The sequence below is a fragment of the Tachyglossus aculeatus genome, chromosome 23, assembly GCF_015852505.1.
Source record: "Tachyglossus aculeatus isolate mTacAcu1 chromosome 23, mTacAcu1.pri, whole genome shotgun sequence".
Taxonomy (NCBI): domain Eukaryota; kingdom Metazoa; phylum Chordata; class Mammalia; order Monotremata; family Tachyglossidae; genus Tachyglossus; species Tachyglossus aculeatus.
In genome coordinates this window covers 7,127,252-7,138,768 of record NC_052088.1, presented here as the reverse complement: position 1 = coordinate 7,138,768, position 11,517 = coordinate 7,127,252, and positions in this window count along the sequence as shown.

The following is an 11,517-nucleotide window of genomic DNA, read 5'->3' as shown; positions in this document are numbered from 1 at the left end:
TTAGTGGAAAGAGAATGGGCTTGGAAATCAGAGGATGTGGGTTCTAATCCCGACTCCGCCACTTGTCAGCTGTGTGACTTTGGGCAAGTCACTTTACTTCTCTGGGCCTCAGTTCCCTCAACTGTAAAATGGGGATTAAGACTATGAGCCCCACGGTGGACAACCTGATAACCTTGTATCTAACCCAGTGCTTAGAACAGTGATTGGAATATAATAAGGGCTTAACAAATGCTATTATTATTATTATTATTATTACAATACAATAGAGTTGGTAGATACCATCTCTGCCCACAGGGAATTTTCTATTCAGTGAGCCCCTGAGGTGAGCTGGCTTTGGAGGTCTTCCCACCTCCACACCAGCCCCCCAGGAGCGGCCCCATATATACCTTTCCTCATAGAGAAGCAGCATGGCTCAGTGGAAAGAGCCCGGGCTTGGGAGTCAGAGGTCATGAGTTCTAATCCCAGCTCTGCCACTTATCAGCTGTGTGACTTTGGGCAAGTCACTTAACTTCTCTGTGCCTCAGTTACCTCATCTGGAAAATGGGGATTAAGACTGTGGGCCCCATGTGGGACAACCTGATTACCTTGTATATCTCCCAGCACTTAGAACAGTGCTTGGCACATAGTAAGTGCTTAATAAATACCATTATTATTATTATTATTATTATTATTATTATTATTATTATTATTACCTCACTGTCCTTTCCCTGTGGGTCTTTCCTCCCCCTCTAAACTGTAAGCATGTTGTGGGTGGGGATTGTGTCTGTTTATTGTTGCATTGCACTCTCCCAAGTGCTTAGTATGGTGCTCTGCACACAGTAAGAGCTCAATAAATACAATTGAATGAATTGAATGAATGAATATCCACTCCTCTCTGTACGGTGAACCCTGAATCAGCCCGGCCCTGAATCTCAGTCCTCTACTATGACACTTGTTGGTTTGTTTGCTATGTTCTATGGTACTTGTTAAGCGTTACATGTGCTAAACATCATTCTAAGCGCTGGGGTAAAGTACAGAGTCCCTGTCCCACATGAGGGCTCAAGTTCTGTAGGAGGGAGAACAGGCATTGAATCGCCATTTTACAGTGGAAGAAACTGAGGCACAGAGAAATGAAGTGACTTGCCCAAGGTCACCCAGCAAGCATTGATGATTAGCAGAGTGGGATTAGAACCCAGGTCCTCTCACTCCCAGGCCAGTGCTCTTTCCACTAGGCCTCGCTGCTTCTTGTCACGCAGTATTGTGCGTTAGAGAATCGCCTGCAGAATGTCAGAGACAATAAGCGGAAATGGGGCCTTTCACCGCCCGGACCCCGGCTGGATCCCAGCCCAGATTGAACGGGATTGGAAGCAATTCATTCATTCGTTCGTTCATTCGATCATATTTACAGTGCTTGGCACATAGTAAGCGCTTAACAAATACCATCATTATTATTATTATTTACTGTTTACTGTGTGCAGAGCACTGTACTAAGCCCTTGGGAGAGTATAATGCTCTAACCACTAGACCACACTGTTTTGTCCCCCAGAGTGGTTAATCGTGGGATCAATTATCCGTCATTTGAGCTCGTTGTGGGCAGGGAATGTGTCTATTGTTGTCTTGTACTTTCCCAAGAGTTTAGGACAGTGCTTGGCACACAGTAAGTGCTCAATAAATACTGTTGAATGGATGAATGAAGGAATGAGTGTGGGGCCGGGGGGCAGTGGGGGCAGTGTGGCTTAATGGAAAGAGCATGTGTTTGGGAGTCAGAGGTTGTGGATTCTAATCCCGGCTCCGCCACTTGTCAGCTGTGTGACTTTGGGCAAGTAACTTCACTTCTCTGGGCCTCATTTACCCCGTCTGTAAAATGGGGATTAAGATTATGAGCCCCATGTGGGACAACCTGATCACCTTGTATCTACCCCATCCCTTAGAACAGTGCTTGGCACGTAGAAAGCGCTTATTATTAATATTGGTATAATAATAATATGCTGTCCCCCCACACTCCCCCAGGTGCTAGAATCCACCAAAAGGCCAACTCCCACCCCAGGACCTTCAATCCAGTGAGAAGCAGCGTGGTTCTGCCACTCATCTACTGTGTGACCTGGTCAAATCACTTCACTTCTCTGTGCCTCGGTTACTTCATCTGGAAATTGGGGTTTGAGACTGTGAGCCCCAGGAGGGAGATGGGCTGTGTCCAACCTGATTAGACTGTAAGCTTCTAAACTGTAAGCTCATTGTGGGCAGGGAATGTGTCTGTTAATTATTGTATTGTACTCTCCTAAACACTTAGTACAGTGCTCTGCACACAGCAAGCACTCAATAAATATGACTGAATGAATTAACTTCTATCTACCCCGATGCTTAGTAAATAGTAAGCATGGTAATTATTGAGTACTTACTGTGTGCACTGCACTGTACTAAGTGCTTGGGAAAGTACAACAGACATGTTCCCTGCCCACAGAGAGCTTAGAGTCACTCAGGTGGCCAGCACCTCTTCCCCCAGACCCAAAAAGTACTGCAATGACCCCAGAAGAGGAAAAAAATTCAGAAGAATGAACCCCAACTTGAGTCTAGCTACCAGGACTCTTAGGGGGTCGTGGCTGGGGAATCAGGCGAGTCCGAGATCCTGCAAAGCCCCCTACCCTCGTCTGACTCTACACAGCCCATGCCCACCGTCTCCTTCAAAAAAGCGGGGTCAGATGGGGCAAATGGCTATTAATAATTCTGACCTCCCCAGCCTGCTCCTGGGGAGAGTGACCAGAGATCCCGGCTCAAGTTCGGCCAGCTGCTCTGAAACAGGTTTTGAGAAAGTGAATTTTGGCACGAAATGAAAAAGGGAAGGAAAAAAAAAGGGGAAGAAAAAATAAAGAGCCGTCCCAGCTCTGTATCGGGGCAAATATTATTCTTAATTGCCAGCGGGTTGGTTGGGCTCCCAAGAGTAACCCCGTGAGCTGTTCCGTGAGTCTCCTGCCAGAGCTTAGAAACACCCATCGGTTGGAAGGGCGATAAAGCACATGCTGAGGCTGCTCTTTAAGAAGCCCCATTTCTTATGGAAAATCAGGTTACGCTTTTGAGTTTGAACAGCTCTTCCCCCTCCCCCGTCCCGCCTCCCACCGTTCCCCCCTAAAACTCCAGACCCCCCCACCTCCCTTTTGACAAAAAGGAACAGTGAATTTGAGCAATCTGGGAATGTCAGCTTCTCCCCTTCCCAAGAAAGCATGACGGATGGCCATTTTTCAAGCCCAATCTGACCCCTCGCAGCCAGCTGTCAGGAAACCACAGAAGGTGATTGGGGGAGCACAAGAAATTGCTGGTTCTAATTTCAAGACAAAAATGAATTAACAAGGCAGCTACTTATGGGAGAATGTTTTCTTTTCTTCAGCTCAGCCTGCATATTTTCACAACATGTGTACACTGTTACCCTGTCACTTCCCTGTTTTCCTTGGGTAAATAACTCTGCTCTGGATTTAGAAGGAACGGCTCAGTGCTGTTGCTCCTAAGGGCTGTGCTAGACTAGAGAGTGCTCACTTGCCAGGAGGTGGGGTGGGGAGGGAAGGGACAAAACTGTGGTATTTGTTAAGCGCTTACTATGTGACAAGCACTGTTCTAAGCAGTGGGGTCGATATCAGGCAATCGAGTAGGACGTGGTCCGTTTCCCACGTGGGGCTCACAGTCTGAATCCCCAAACCACCAGATGCTCCATATACAAATGGAAGAGCCCCCATTAACACACTTCTCTGTTTGTCCAGGCTGGAGTTTGGCGCTCAGTACAGTGCTCTGCACACAGCAAGCATACCATTGACTGACTGGCTGACGAAGGAAAAGCATGCATTATAACCATCTAACTGTGTATCCATGGGCGCTTTTTAACCCGCCCCATCAGAGAGCAGATTCCTCGCCCTCTGGTACCTTCCTGAGAACTATTCATTCATTCAATCAATCATACTTATTGATCACTTACCGTGTGCAGAGCACTGTACTAGGTGCTTGGAAGAGTGCGTTATAACGTTCAAGAGACACATTCCCTGCCCACAACCAGCTTACGGTCTAGAGGCCTCGAGTGCCTGCAGCGGGATTTGGAGTGAAGCAGACCTCAGAACGCAAGACGGCTGTTTCCCTTTCCAATCCACCCCAAACTTCTGCCAAAAATTCAGCCCCCAAGGTCTGGACTATGGCTTCGCCCAGGGACCCCAAAGGACTGGGGCCCAGGTGGCCTCCCCTTGCCCCGCTTCCCTCCCCTCCTCCCTGGGTCACCCTTATGGCTGGAAGTTCCGGCCTGATGGGAGAACTGTGCTTCCATGAACCCGGATATCTTCCTTCAGGAGAACACTAACTACCTGGATTGTAAGCCCATTGAGAGCAGGGACTATGGCTATCAATTCCATTATATTATTAAGCCGAAGTCTCCCATGAGCTCAGTACAGTGCTCTGCACACAGTAAGAGCTCAATAAATACTACTAATTGATTGGAGTCATGTGCCCAGTATTTAACTGTGATGAGTCTGTTCCCTTCTTTTTTTATGGTATTGATTAACAGGGACTGTTAATTGATTATCAGGGACTGTGTCCAACATGATTAGCTTAGAACGGTGTTTGACACATAATGAGCGCTCAACAAATATCAATATTAGCATTATTATTAATAAACACTTTCTGTGTAAGAGGAACTGAACTAGGAGTTGGCATAACAATTGTAGCTCCTTTTCATATTATTATATTTGTTAAGCACTTACTATGTGCCACTTATTTGTTAAGCACTTACTATGTGCCTGACACTGTACTAAACCCTAGAGTAGGTACAAGATAATCAGGTTGGACACAGTCCTTGCCCCAAATGAGGCTCACGGTCTTAATCCCCATTTTGCAGATGAGGTAATTTTGTTATAGTATTTGCTAAAAGCTTAGTATGTGCCAGGCACTGTACTAAGTGCTGAGGAAGATACAAGGTAATCAGGTTGGACACAGTCCGCATCCCGCGTGAGATTTGTAGACTTAATTCCCATTTTACAGATTCATTCATTCATTCAATCGTATTTATTGAGCACTTACTGTGTGCAGAGCACTGTACTAAGCGCTTGGGAAGTACAAGTTGGCAACATATAGAGATGGTCCCTACCCAACAACAGGCTCACAGTCTAGAAGGGGGAGACAGACAACAAAACAAAACAGACTAACAAAATAAAATAAATAGAACAATAAATATGTACAAGTAAAATAAATAGAGTAATAAATCTGTACAAACATATATACAGGTGCTGTAGATGAGGTAACTGAGGCACAGAAAAGTCAAGAGACTTGCCTGAGGTCACATAGCAGAAAAGTGGAAGAGATAGGATTACAACCCATGTTCTTCTGATTCCTGTGAATATATCTATAATTCTATTTATCTATTTTGAAGGTACTGATGCCTGTCTACCTGTTCTGTTTTGTTGTCTGTCTGCCCCTTCTAGACTGTGAGCCTGTTGTTGGGTAGGGATTGTCTCTATCTGTTGCTGAATTGTACTTTCCAAGCGCTCAGTACAGTTCTCTGCACACAGTAAGCGCTCAATAAACATGATTGAATGAATGAATGAATGAATGAATGAGTGAATGAACGGGCCTGTGCTCTCTCCACTAGGCTGCATTGCTTCTGGTTGATGCACAGAGAAGTGAAGTGACTCAACCAAGGTCTCACAGCCGGCAAGTGACAGAGTCAGGATTAGAACCCAGGTCCTATGACTCCCAGGCCTGTTTTCTTTCCAACAGTGCTTTGCACATAGTAAGTGCTTAATAAATGCCATTATTATTATTAGGCCATGCTGATTTCTTGCCACAGCAGTCAGCAAGGGGGTTGTAAATTCTTTCCCTTATGCCACGGGGCTGGAGAGCCACCCAGCAGAAAGGGTGGCAAGGAAGAGAAGTGACATGGAGATGCCCCTCTGCCGATAGCTCCAGGTAAAATATGCCCCATTGATCCAGTTGGAACATTGCCAGGTGGGATTTCAGGAGAACCTGGTTAATCAGGAATAATTACGGAAGAGAAGCAGTATGGCCTAGTGGAACGAGCACAGGTCTGGGAATCAGAAGCCCTGAGTTTTAATTCCACCGCCACCATTCACCTGTTGCATGCTCTGGGCAAGTCACATCACTTCTCTGTGCCTCGGTTCCCTCAACTGCAAAATGGGGATTCAATACTTTTTCTCCCTCTTACTTAGACTGTGAGTTCCTTGTGGGATCTCTAAAGAGAAGCAGCGTGGCTCAGTGGAAAGAGCACAGGCTTTGGAGTCAGAGGTCATGGGTTCATATCCCGGATCCGCCAATTGTCAGCTGTGTGACTTTGGGCAAGTCACTTAACTTCTCTGTGCCTCAGTTACCTCATCTGTAAAATGGGGATTAAGACTGTGAGCCCCCCGTGGGACAACCTGATCACCCTGTAATTTCCCCAGCACTTAGAACAGTGCTTTGCACATAGTAAGTGCTTAATAAATGCCATTATTATTATTATTAAAGCCCTGTGCCAACTTGCCTCCCCACCTCTCCTCACTTCTCTCCTACAACCCAGCCCACACACTTTACTCCTCTAGTGACTAACCTTCTCACTGGGTTGCCATCTCACCTGTCTCGCCACCGACCCTTGTCCTACGTCATCATCATCATCATCAATCATATTTACTGAGCGCTTACTATGTGCAGAGCACTGTACTAAGCGCTTGGGAAGTACAAATTGGCAACATTGTACTAGATAAATACTACTGATGGATTGATTTAACAATGTGCTAAGCCCTGGGGATGATGCCAAGTTATAAGCTTGATATATCTCACTCAACAATGGTGTAGATGCTCTTGGATTTGCAACCTTTACCGCCTCAGTCCCACAGCACGTATGTACATATCTGTCATTTATGTGTTTCTATTAATTCCCGTCTCCCCCTCTAGACTTTAAGCATGTTGTGGGCAAAGAATGTGTCTGTTTACTGTTGTATTGTACTCTCCCAAGCATTTAGTACAGTGTACTGCACACAGTAAGTGCTCAAAATAATAATAATAATGATGGCATTTATTAAGCACTTACTATGTGCAAAGCACTGTTCTAAGCTCTGGGGAGGTTACAAGGTGATCAGGTTGTCCCACGGGGGGCTCACAGTCTTCATCCCCATTTTACAGATGAGGTAACTGAGGCACAGAGAAGTTAAGTGACTTTCCCAAGGTCACACAGCTGACAATTGAGATACGATTGATTGGAGATGATCGATTTACTGAAAAGGGAATGGCAGGGTCTGTAGCTGAGGATGATGATAATAATAGTAACGATAATAATAATCAAAACGGTGATTGTGGTATATATTATGTCTTCATTATGTGCCAAGCAAAGGGATAGAAACAAATTAGTCAATTTGGACACAGTCTTTTTTCCACAGTGTAAGCGGGAGAGAGAACAAGTGTTGAACATCCATTTTACAGATGAGACTGAGGCACAGTGACAGCAAAAGACTCGTCAAAAGTCATGCAGTGGGCACATAATAATAATCATAATAATAACTGGTACTTGTTAAAAGCTTACTATGTGCCAGACACTGTTCTAAGCATTGGGATAGTTACAAGGTAATCAAATTGGACACAGTCCCTTCCCCAAGTGGGGCTCACAGTCTTAAACCCCATTTTGCAGATGAGGCAACTGAGGTCCAGAGAAGTGAGCGATTTGACCAAGGTCACACAGCAGACAACTGGCGGAGCAGGAATAGAACCCAGGTCCTTCTGACTCGTAGGCCCGTGGTCTATCCACTAAGCCACACTGCTTTTCTGGCACAAGACAGAACCAGGTCCACTGACTCCTTAGCTGGTATTAAGGAAGCAGCGTGGCTCAGTGGAAAGAGCATGGGATTTGGAGTCAGAGGCCGTGGGTTCAAATCCCGGCTCTGCCAATTGTCAGCTATGTGACTTTGGCCAGTCATTTAACTTCTCTGGGCCTCAGTTACCTCATCTGTAAAATGGGGATGAAGACTGTGAGCCCCCCATGGGACAACCTGATCACCTTGTAACCTCCCCAGCACTTAATGCCATCATTATTATTATTATTATTATTACTACTTGCACTAGGCCAAGATGCCTTCCAACCACTGTCCCCACATACATCCATACCCCAAGAAGTCATCTTCATTCATTCACTCAATTGTATTTATTGAGCACTTACGGTGTGCAGAGCACTGTACTAAGCACTTGGAAGGTAAAATTCAGCAATAAAGAGAGACAGTAATAATTATGGTATTTGTTGAGCGCTTACTATGAGACAGGCACTGTACTAAGCACTGGGGTGGATATCCAGTGTTTAGAACAGTGCTTTTCATATAGTAAGCACTTAATACATGCCATTATTATTATTAAGTAAATCAGCCCACAACAGGCCCACAGTCTAGAATAGGGGAGACGAACATCAAAACAAGTAAATGGGCATCAATGGCATCAACATAAGTAAATGGAATTATAGATATATACATATCAAAACAAGTAAGCAAGCATTAACCGTCACAGTGTTCCCTTTCAGGAGAGCCAGGCTAGACAGTCTAGTAGTTCAGCATGACTCAACCTCACTGCTGAAAAAATGTCTCAAGCCCATGTGCTATTGGTGGTGACAGAGAAGCTCATGGTCTAGTGGAAAGAGCATGGGCCTAAAAGTCAGAGGATCTGGGTTCTAATCACAGCTCCACCACATCTGCTGTGTGACCCTGAGCAAGTCACCTCACTGGGGTAAACAGATTGGACACAGTCCATATCCCACATGGGGCTCACAGTCTTAATCCCCATTTTACGGATGAGGTAACTGAGGCACAGAGAAGTGAATGGACTTGCCCAAGGTCACACAGCAGACAATGTGTTGGAGCTGGGAGGTAGAACTCTGGACAACTGGTAAGCAGAGGCAGTGTTGGGGGAGAGAAGCTAGAAGCCGAGGTGGGAAGGCAGTCAGTCATTCAATCGGATGTATTGAGCACTTCCTGTGGGCAAAGCACTGTACTAAGGGCTTTGGAGAGTCTTTTCATGTCTTATGTTGTCAAATTGTCTCTGACCCATAGCGAGGCCATGGACAAATCTCTCCCAGAATGCCCCAACTCCAACTGCAATTGTTCCAGTAGTGGATCAAGAGAATTTTCTTGGTTAAATCCAGAAGTGGTTTACCACTGTCTCCTTCTGCGTAGTAAACTTGAGTTCCACGCCTCGACTCTGTCCCATGCTGCTGCTGCCTGACACAGGGGAGTTTTGATTTGTAGCAGATTGCCTGCCACTCACTAGTCACTGGCCAAGCTAGGAATGGAATGGGTAGGCCTCTGTTTGACCCTCCCTCCTATAGTCGAGACTGGTAAAGGATGGGAAACTCTCCAGGTGTGACCCTGAGAGGGGCTTGGGAGAGTACAATATAACAATATAACAGGCGGATTCTCTGCCCACAAGTAGCTCACAGTCTAGAGGGGAAGAGAGACGTTAATATAAAGTGGAGGCAGTGGGTTGGGGCAGGCCCAGGAGGCTAAGAGAGAGGACAGGGACCCTAGAAGCCCAGATGCAGGGGACAGGCTGAGTCCCACCCCTAAGGACTTAATAATAATAATAATAAGTGCTTAACATTCGTTAAGCACTTACTATGTGCCTGGCACTGTTCTAACACTGGGGTAGATACAAGGTAATCAGGTTGTTCCATGAGAGGCTCACAGTCTTCATCCCCATTTTATAGATGAGGTAACTGAGGCACAGAGAAGTTAAGTGACTTGCCAAGGTCACACAGCAGACAAGTGGCAGAGCCAGGATTAGAACCCACTTAACACCCACCCATCAAGTTTGACCTTGTTGGCTGGGATAGAGGCCCGAACTTTTGAAAGCTGTTGAAGTGTCCCGGCTTTAAACGGGAGATTTGAGATTCAGTGCTTGGTTTCGGTCCAGGGTGTGGAACTAAATATGGAGCCTTATTTCTGTCCCTCATTTTTGAGATTTGGAAGAGTGGGGAAAGTAGTGTTTTTCATTTAAACGGATTTCAAATCGGCTGAAGACAATGTATTTCAGATCTGGCATGGGATAAGACCGCCACGAAACACATTTCTCAGTTCAACTTGTTGGGAAGAAATTCTATTCTGGGGACCACTTAGGATTTCTGAGTGTGTTCGATGGGAAGCAGTTCAAACAGAAACCCCGCTGCTTATCGAGAAGGCAAAAGGGCTTAATGGGAAGAGGAATGTGCTGGATGTGTGGAGATCTCGGCTCTAATTGAGACTCCGCTCAATTCGCTGAGCTATGTTGGATAAATTAATACTAATTGGGGGATTTGTTAAGCACTTACTGTGTGCAAGTCGCATAACTTCTCTGTACCTCAGTTCCCCCATCTGTAAAATGAGGATTGAGACTGCAAGCCCCACGTAGGGGCAAAGAACTGTGTCTAACCCGATTTGCTTGTATTCATTCTAGTGCTTAGTACAGTGTCTGCCGCATAGTAAGCGCTTAACAAATACCATAATTATGTACTGTCCTAAGGCCAAGGTAGACAATCAGGCTAGAAGTAAGCCCTACCCTACATAGGGTTCACAAACTCAAAGGGAGGAAGAAAAGGTAGTAATAATAATAATAATGATAATAATGATGGCATTTGTAAAGCATTTATTAGGGAAGAAGCATGGCTCAGTGGAAAGAGCACGGGTTTTGGAGTCAGAGATCATGGGTTCAAATCCCTGCTCTGCTAATTGTCAGCTGTGTGACTTTGGGCAAGTCACTTAACTTCTCTGTGCCTCAGTTACCTCATCTGTAAAATGGGGATTAAATCTGTGAGTCCCCCGTGGGACAACCTGATCACCTTGTAACCTCCCCAGAGCTTAGAACAGTGTTTTGCACATAGTAAGCGCTTAATAAATGCCATTATTATTATTATTATTAAGCACTTACTATGTGCGATGCTGTTATTGTTACACTCTCCCAAAGGTGTAGTACAGTGCTTTGCGCACAGTAAGCGCACAGTAAATACGACTGAATGAGTGAATCCCCATTTCTACAGAGGAGGAAATGGAGTCCCAGTGAAGTTAAGTGTCTTGATCAAGATTGCGCAGCAGGCAAGTGGTGGGAGGCAGGATTAGAACCCAGGTCCTCTGACCTCCAGGCCAGGGCTGTTTCCTCTAGACCATGCTGCTTTCCCTGAGCCCCAGTTTCCTCATCTACAAAAATGAGATGGGGCCACCAAAGAGTGAGACAGGTAGGATTAATGAGATTGTGCTTTGATTTAAAAGTACTCCCTCTCACAAAGGATGAGAGTGGAGGGGCTGAGGTACTAAGTGCTTAGTACAGTGCTGTGCACACAATAAGTGTTCAATAAATATGACTGAATGAATTGAGGGTGGGGTGGAGGTCCAGAGAAAGGAAGCAGGCTCATTCTTCCTAACCAGTAGAACCTAGTGTTAAGGCCAGAACTCACACAGATTCTTTCTGAAACACAAGCAAGCCTTTTATTAAGTTTGCACCTCTTTAGCTGGATTTCCTGTATTGTCTCGCTCAATTAAAAAGGAAAAAAAAAAGCAGGAACTTGGACGGCGG